Source organism: Palaemon carinicauda, chromosome 20 (assembly GCF_036898095.1).
Source record: "Palaemon carinicauda isolate YSFRI2023 chromosome 20, ASM3689809v2, whole genome shotgun sequence".
NCBI lineage: Eukaryota > Metazoa > Arthropoda > Malacostraca > Decapoda > Palaemonidae > Palaemon > Palaemon carinicauda.
In genome coordinates, this window is record NC_090744.1 from 51,997,691 (window position 1) to 52,007,690 (window position 10,000).

A 10,000-nucleotide genomic window follows, 5' to 3' on the forward strand; every position below is an offset into this window, starting at 1 on the left:
TACTGAGATCCGGATGTTGAGGAGCCAACGTCCTTGACCTACTTACAATCATACTTTGAGTTTTGTTAGGATTCAACTTCATACCCCATAATTTGCACCATGCACTAATTTTAGCTAAATCTCTATTAAGGGATTCACCAACCCCAGATCTACATTCAGGGGATGGAATTGATGCAAAGAGAGTAGCATCATCTGCATATGCAACAAGCTTATTTTCTAGGCCAAACCACATGTCATGTGTATATAGTATGAAAAGTAATGGGCCAAGAACACTACCCTGTGGAACACCGGATATCACATTCCTATACTCACTATGGTGCCCATCAACAACAACTCTTTGAGATCTACTACTTAAAAAATCAATAATAATGCTAAGAAACGACCCACCCACTCCCAACTGTTTCAGTTTGAAAACAAGGGCCTCATGATTAACACGGTCAAAGGCAGCACTAAAATCAAGGCCAATCATACGAACTTCCCGACCACAATCAAGGGATTTCTGTACAGCATTGGAGATTGTAAGAAGGGCATCACATGCTCCAAGGCCTTTCCGAAAACCAAATTGCAAACTAGGGAATAGATGATTACCTTCAGCAAACCTATTAAGACGTTTTGCCAGAAGACGTTCAAAAACTTTAGATAATATGGGAGTTATGGAAATTGGGCGGTAATCAGTGGGACTTGAGCTACCACAAACACATTTACATAGAGGAGTAACATTACCAATTCTCCAACAAGTGCTAAAAGCTCCTCTTCTTGCTAACTTGCGTAAAATAACAGATAACTTTGGAGCTAGGAAATCTGCTGTCTTTATAAAAAACAAAGGAAAAATACCATTAGGGTCTACACCTCCATAAGCATCAAGGTCCATCAACAGAGCTTTAATCTCACGAGATCGAAAAGCTAAACTAGTTAGTTTAGCCTCAGGAAAACAGGAATGAGGAAGTTCAAGTTTTTCATTACTCTGTTTACTGTCAAAAACATCAGCCAAAAGGGTTGCCTTTTCCTTTGGACAGTGAGTGACTGAGCCATCTGGTTTAAGTAAAGGAGGAACTGTTGCATCTACACCAAAGAGTGCAGATTTAAGGGTAGACCACCATTTATGTTCCTGAGTTGTACCAGAGAGGGTTTCTTTTATGATTAAATTGTACTCCTTTTCAGTTGAGGCATAAACTCTCTGAGCAAAAGCTCGAAGCTGAGTATAGTTGTTCCAGGTCAAATCTGATCTGTTACCCTTCCAAAGGTGATAGGCCTCCTGCTTCTCCAAATAAGCACGTCTACAAACATCATTGAACCACGGTTTGTCCTTCATTCGGTACCTTAGCACACGAGAAGGGATACGCCTATCAATTATGTTGACTAGATTCTCATTCAAAGGGACAACAGGATCTACACTATTATATAATTGTGACCAATTCAAGCACAAAAGATCATGCAAAATCCCATTCCAGTCTGCTTGGGATTTCATATAAATTTTACAAGAATATGATATATCAGGGACAGGCTGCTCAGTCTTCACTAATAATGAAATCAAGGCATGATCAGAAGTCCCGACTGGAGAACCAACCTTACTAGATATAACGCCAGGGGAGTCAGTGTATACGAGGTCCAAGCAATTACCAGACCTGTGAGTAGCTTCATTTATGATTTGCTCACAGCCTGATTCTGAGGCAAAGTCTAAAGCTCTTAAGCCATGGCGATCGGTAGGAGAGATAGAACTCAACCACTCCCTATGGTGAGCATTAAAATCACCAACAAAGACAAACGAAGCCTTTCGATCATCTTCTTGTATCTTAGCCATAATGGTAAGAAGACAATCAAAGATAGAATCATCCATGTCTGGATTCCGGTAGATTGAACACAAATAAAAGTTGTTATGCCTGCCACAAACTTTTATTACCTGAATCTCATGACATCCACATTGATAGCAGGACTTATGAGAAGCAGGGTACTCGGTCCTAATATACACCGCCATTCCCCTGGCCCTAGGAATGGAATCACGTTTCAGCATTATTGGCTTCTTAAAACCAGTTATAAGGAGCTCAGATGAGTGCCTCATATTAGAAACCAAAGTTTCTGAGCACAAAAGAATATCATACTGTCTGGACGCAACTGTAAGGTCTCGGATATTTGCATGAAGACCACGAATATTGCAATACAGAAGACGACATTGACGAAATCTAGGACGTACTGGTCCCGGATTTTGCTCAATGTCTCCAGACAGCATAAGAATTAATAGAAATAAAAAAGAGACATCATACTTAAAAACTAGATTAACAAGAATTAAAACAAAAACAATATGTACAGAATAATAATAAAAGTGATTGATGATATCCATAGACTATAGTAAAAAGTCGGAAAAACTGGTCAACATGGAGGAGCCGATACACCATGCAAGGCTAAATACCCTCCAGGATAGCCACTTCAACTGAAGGGAGGACAGTAAGGATGGTTTTGAGAAGAAAAAATCAGAAAAAGGAAAAGACAACCTCTTGATAAACCACCAGGCATCCATGGCCCTTCTATTAAGCCTGCCCAACAAACCATTTAAAAAAAACAAGAGGAAGAAAAAAAAAATAAGATAGAATAGTGTGCCCGAGTGTACCCTCAAGCAAGAGAACTCTAACCCAAGACAGTGGAAGACCATGGTACAGAGGCTATGGCACTACCCAAGACTAGAGGACAATGGTTTAATATATATATATATATATATATATATACATATATATATATATATATATATATATATATATATATATATATATATATATATATATATATATATATATATATATATATATATATATATATATATATATATATGTATATATATATATATATATATATATATATATATATATATATATATATATATATATATATATGAATAGATACGAGAGCAGTGACATGTCCGAGGGCTTTCCTGCGCCGCGGACTGTAACGGAAGGGCTAAGAACGATATTATATATATATATATATATATATATATATATATATATATATATATATATATATATATATATATATATATATATACATATATATATATATATATATATGTGTGTGTGTGTGGGTGTAAACATATATATATATATATATATATATATATATATATATATATATATATATATATATATATATATATATATATGTATTTCTGGGCTCAGGCCATGTTTTCCTGATGGAAGTTCCTAAAAGGTAGCTTCCTAGGGTATTTTTTACTACAGTGATATTCCCAGAGAATTTTAACTTAAGGTATCCAGAATTCTAACTCCTGGAGCGAATATCCCTAAATAAATCTCACAGGGATATCACGTCAAATAGCTATCTTCACCCTGAACAGTATTAACGCTTCAAAGGGTTACAGTGACAAGAATCTGAAACGAGAATGAAAAGAGAGCCGCTCTTAAGGCATCTCTCCTATTCCGTTTCCAGTGTGTATCTGATGAAGGCGGTAGCGCCCTCTTTATTCCTTTTCGTGTAGTTCTACTACTTGGTGTTTTCCCTTGTGTTCTCTCATTATTTTGGATATAATTCAACATTTTGATGCCTTCCCTGGCCTCTTCTGCCTCTGGAATATTGAGTTTTATCTTTACTGTGCATATATGTAAGCTCATGTCGTATTGAATTAAATCAAAAGTGATATTAAAGCAAACAAGAGCTGTTGCTTACCGGAGGCGTTCTGGATGCTGTCGCTCGCTATTTATGGGTCATTTAGCTAGCTAGAGCGACATTTCCCCGTTTGTTATGCTTTAATAGTCTAGTTATTTAGCTCCTCTAGGAATGCTTATATGATGCCGTTAGTTTTTAGTTCGGCGATTTAGGTAACCGATCTTGCCCTTCTCGAGGCTTAGTAGCCTAGGCGTCTGGGCCTAGTACTTTCATGCATTATATAAGTTTTCCGAGTGTTATGTTATTGAAGTTATAGGCAAATATTTTATACATGTAAGATATTGTTGAATTTTCTTTCCAAGATTGTATACGAGAGAGTTTTGGTGATTTAGGTAATCGATTCTCACCACACCTAGGCTAGTAGCCTATGGTACAGTAGTATACTTTCGCACATCCAAAATTGTTCTTTTCTACTCCGGAGACTAAGATCAATCCCTCTCTCCCTCTGAGTAAGCCTTAGGCTTAATCCTAGCGGTTCTATCTGAATAATCTTCAGGTATAACTATTCTAGGATAAGTCTGTCCTGACCTGATAACCAGAGTGACTGGTTTTTTGGGTTAGGGCAGAACATCAGAGTTTCTAGTCTGTGGTCTGCTTCTTCCTAGCATAGAGAATGAGCTTCCTTTGGTAGGTTAGGAGCAGACACAGGAACCTTTGCTTCCCTAGTCCACTTTTGAAGGATTCTGTACGAGATGATTCCTTCCTCTAGTGGTCTAGCAGACTGTCCTGTGTTGTTTTTCTCGGACTGGAGAATGAGTTTTCTCTGTTGCCTGACGAAATATTTTCACCTAACTTTGTTCTGGTTGGGAGGAGGATAGCAAATATTGCCAGTCTTCCTCCCTAATAGACAACTCTAGGTTAGGATGAGCTTCCCTAACTGCTGAGTATGTCTCTTGCTAGAACGAAGTTTATAGGACCCTTATCCCTTCCCTGCCCCCCTTTCTCTTTCTTATTGATGGCCTAGCCATTGCATCTTTGGCCACAGTCCTACTTCCATAACTAGTGTAGGTAAGGATGGAGGACCGGCTCAGCTCTCTGCCGGCCGGCAACTACGTGTCGGCCAGCAGAGAACCCTTTTTCTTTGCAGAGTGAACCCCAGACCTCTCTTGGTCTCCCTTCCATGTCCGCCGGTAGAGTCCGGCAAGCTATGGATTCCTTGGAAGCTTGAATGCTACGTTCTCCCCTTCCATGAGCTCACTCTTTCTGGATGGAAGGTTGTATGGCAATGCCGCCTTATAACATTACATCCATACTGTTTCTCTGACTAATGTGTTGTACCCCTACATATATATATATATATATATATATATATATATATATATATATATATATATATATATATATATATATATATATAGATATATATATATATATATATATATATATATATATATATATATATATATATATATTTCTCTCCTCTCTCTCTCTCTCTCTCTCTCTCTCTCTCTCTTTATATTTATATATATATATATATATATATATATATATATATATATATATATATATATATATATACACACATATATATATATATATGTATAAATATATGTATATATATATATATATATATATATATATATATATATATATATATATATATATATGTATGAATGAATATTCATATCTATATCTATCTATATATATATATATATATATATATATATATATATATATATATATATATATATATATATATATATATATATATATATATATATTTATATATATGTATATATATATATATATATATATATATATATATATATATATATATATATATATATATATATATATATATATATATATATATATATATATATATATATATATATATATATATTATATATAAAGAAATATATTTATATATATATATATATATATATATATATATATATATATATATATATATATATATATATATATATATATATATATATATATATATATATTATATATATATATACCAAAGGCACTTCCCCCAATTTTGGGGGGTAGCTGACATCAACAAAGAAACTAAACAAAAAGGGGACCTCTACTCTCTACGTTCCTCAAGCCTAACCAGGGACTCAGCCGAGTTCAGCTGGTACTGGTATGGTGCCACAGCCCAACCTCCTACATTATCCACCACAGATGAAGTTTCATAATGCTGAATCCCCTATTGTTGCTACCTCCGAGGTCATCTAAGGCACCGGAGGAAGCAGCAGGGCCTACCGGAACTGCGTCACGATCGCTCGCCATTCATTCCTATTTCTAGCACGCTCTCTTGCCTCTCTCACATCTATCCTCCTATCACCCGGAGCTTTCTTCACACCATCCATCCACCCAAACCTTGGCCTTCCTCTTGTATTTCTCCCATCAACTCTTGCATTCATCACCTTCTTTAGCAGACAGCCATTTTCCATTCTCTCAACATGGCCAAACCACCTCAACACATTCATATCCACTCTAGCCGCTAACTCATTTCTTACACCCGTTCTCACCCTCACCACTTCGTTCCTAACCCTATCTACTCGAGATACACCAGCAATACTCCTTAGACACTTCATCTCAAAAACATTCAATTTCTGTCTCTCCATCACTTTCATTCCCCACAACTCCGATCCATACATCACAGTTGGTACAATCACTTTCTCATATAGAACTCTCTTTACATTCATGCCCAACCTTCTATTTTTTACTACTCCCTTAACTGCCCCCAACACTTTGTTCCAATAGACTGGAACAAATCTGCGGAAAACATCAGTAAAATAATTGAAGAAATTCCAAAGAAGATCAAAGTGTTAAAGAGACTTATAAAGAAAGTCTACATCAATCAACACATTCCATCAAAGAACAATACCAAGTCCAATATGGTGAATATGCTGATTGATGCATTGGGAAAAAGAATGCCAAAATGGTGTAATACATGTAAGATATGGTATTCCATTAATAATCCTCAACAACTGATTAGAAAATGTAATGCCTGTAATGTTCCAACACACCCGACATGTGCTGAAATACAGCAAAAAATGAAAAATAGAGACACAAAGGTATTCTGCTCAACATGCTTAGTCTGGATAGAAAATATAATTAAGTCGAGACTAAAGCTGCAATTAGTTGAAGAAGAAGAAGAAGAAGAAGAAGAAGAAGAAGAGAAAAATGAACAGGATATGTGTAAGGATGCAAAGGAAATCATTGATATAACTTATGATGCCATCCAACAACATACTTATGAAGAAATAAATTATCAGATGGAAACAAATAATAGACCTAAGAGACTCTACCTGGACCTACATACTTTTAGGGAAGAGCAAGAACAAGAAAAAAAAGAAAAGAAAGATATAGTCTGTAATAGGCTGAAAAGAGGGAATTGCAAATTTGGCGAAAGATGCTACTACAAGCATCCAAAGATATGCCATAATTATGAAATATATGGTAAATGTGCGTATTTAGACGGATATGGAGACGAATGCAGAGATCTCCATCCAAAAATATGCAAAACCCTAAAAGAAGGAAAAGGATGCAGTTTCAACAAAAAATGTCGATATATGCATCCTGCAACTATGAATGAGAGTAAGAAAACTCAGCAAACTAAAAAGAAAAACAAAAATGAAACAAAAAAAGAAACAAAAAAGCAGGCCGCGTATATACCGCACTATGCACCAAAAAAGGCCTTTCAACCTAAATCTCTACAAATAGAGCCCAACTACAAAGAATGCAATGCATATATAATGCCAGGGGTTGGTGCAGATATGGGGATAATTGCAGGTTTACACACAAAAATAAGTATGAAGGCGAAAAAACAAATATTATGGAAAAGTTGGATTTTTTAATGGCAGAATTCCGAGAAATGAAGAAAAGAACATCATATCAAAACAGGAAGGAAGCATGGGAGAATCCATATTATTACCAATATTGAATAATGGAAATGAAACACAAACCATAATAGTGATGAATGCACAAGGTTTAGTCACGAGTAACTCTAAAAGGAAAATAGAGTTCCTAGAAGAACTAACCCAAATTGAAAAAATAGATATATTAAATATAAGTGAAACATGGTATTCCCAAGAGACTGGCAGTGATGACCAGATAAAGGGTTTCCAAACTTATAGATTAGACAGAAAAAATAGGAATCAAGGGGGAACCGCAATATATGGAAGAGACATAAATCAAGGAAAAGTCTGTGAAAAATACAGCAACACAGAATGTGAATTGATTGCGGTAGAATTTGAATTTGAAAAACTAGTGAATATTGTAGTTTACAGACCCCCAAATACTAAGGAGTTTGACATAATAATAGAAAAAATAGATGATATATGTAGAAACCATAAAGACAGGAATATACTCCTATCCGGAGATTTTAACTTTCCTTTCATGGATTGGAAAGAACGGATAGTAGAAAGTGGCTGTATGTATACATATAAAAAAGAGAGTAATAGTAGCGCAGAAGATAAGAGGCAATTTGAAAAGCTTCAAGATATGCTATTAGAACATAATATGCAACAAATAAACCACATTCCAACAAGAAAGGAAAATGTCCTAGATCTAGTATTTGTGAATGAGGGGAATTATGTTAAAGAAATAATAGTGTATAACACGGGAATTTCAGACCACAATATCATAGAATTGATAGTTCATTCCAAAGCAAGTGATCACAGAATTAATAAAAGCACAAAACTTTGGGAAGGATATGGAAAATATAATTTTTACAGTAGGAATAAAAAATGGTCAGAAATAAATGAAGAACTGAATAAAGAATGGAAAAATGTATTTATAGGTGATAATATACAGGTAAATACGGACATACTGTACAAAATACTGGAGAAAATTGTTGAAAAATATGTACCGAAAAAAAAACAAGAAACAAAAGACGTGCATACCAAGAGACAGAAGGATCTTATTTCAGAAAATTAGAAAGTGGAAGAAAAATCTTGCAAAAGAAAAAAATGTGTGGAAAATGGGTTAAATAAAATGTAAGATAGAAAATGCAGAACAAAAGATTATACAGTCGAAAGAAAATGAAAAAAGGGACTTAGAAGAAAGGACACTTCAAAATATAAAAAGAAACCCCAAAGTACTTTACTCCTATGCAAAAAAGATGAATAAAAGGAGAATAGAAATAGGCCCTCTAAGAATTGAAGGACGGCTAACGAATGAAAAAAAGGAAATATGCAACATATTAGCAGAAAAATATAAGAGTGAGTTCACGCCAAGAATTGCTAATGAGAATAATGAAACAGAAATGAGAGAAGAAAATGTTGAATATCTAACGGATATAGATATTAATGAAGCAGATATTGTCACGGAACTCCAGATGGAGTTCCAGCGATTTTGTTAAAAAAAACTGCAAACACTATCGCGAAGCCGCTTGCAATACTGCTAAGACAGAGTGTAGATATGAGCGAGATATATGTTAAACATAAATTAGCTTATATAACCCCTATCTTCAAAAGTGGATCAAGACTAGAGGCAAGCAATTATAGACCTGTTAGTCTAACATCACATATTATGAAAGTGTATAAGAGGGTAATAAAAAAGAAAATAATGAACCATTTGGTCAAAAATAATTTGTTTAATATGGGTCAATACGGTTTCGTACCTGGAAAAAGTACACAGACCCAACTGATAGCACACTATGAAAACATATACAATAATATGATAAATGAAAAAGACACAGATGTGATCTATCTAGATTTTGCAAAAGCCTTTAACAAGGTAGACCATAACATATTGGAGAAAAAAATGAGAAAGCATAATATTGTGGGAAAGATAGGAAAATGGGTAAAAGAATTCCTGCAAAACAGAAAACAGATAGTGGTTGCAAATGACGAGAAATCAGATGAAGCCCAGGTAATATCTGGTGTGCCCCAAGGTACGGTATTAGCTGCACTGCTATTTGTTATTATGATATCAGACATTGAGAAATTACTTGTGATGAAGATAGGAACTCACTACAAAGAGATCTAAACAAAATATATGAATGGGCGGAGATAAATAGGATGGTATTTAACTCCGATAAATTCGAATCAATAAATTATGGAAACAGAGAAGGAATGGTGTATGCATACAAGGGACCTAATAATGAGACAATCACAAACAAGGAAGCAATTAAAGACCTTGGTGTAATTTTAAATAGGAATATGTTATGCAACGACCAAATAGCAACACTGTTGGCGAAATATAAGGCAAAAATGGGAATGTTATTCAGACACTTTAAAACAAGAAAAGCTGAACACATGATTATGCTTTACAAAACTTATGTGCGTAGTACACTCGAGTACTGCAATGTGATATGGTACCCACACTACCAAAAGGATATTGCGCAAATAGAGAGTGTACAAAGGTC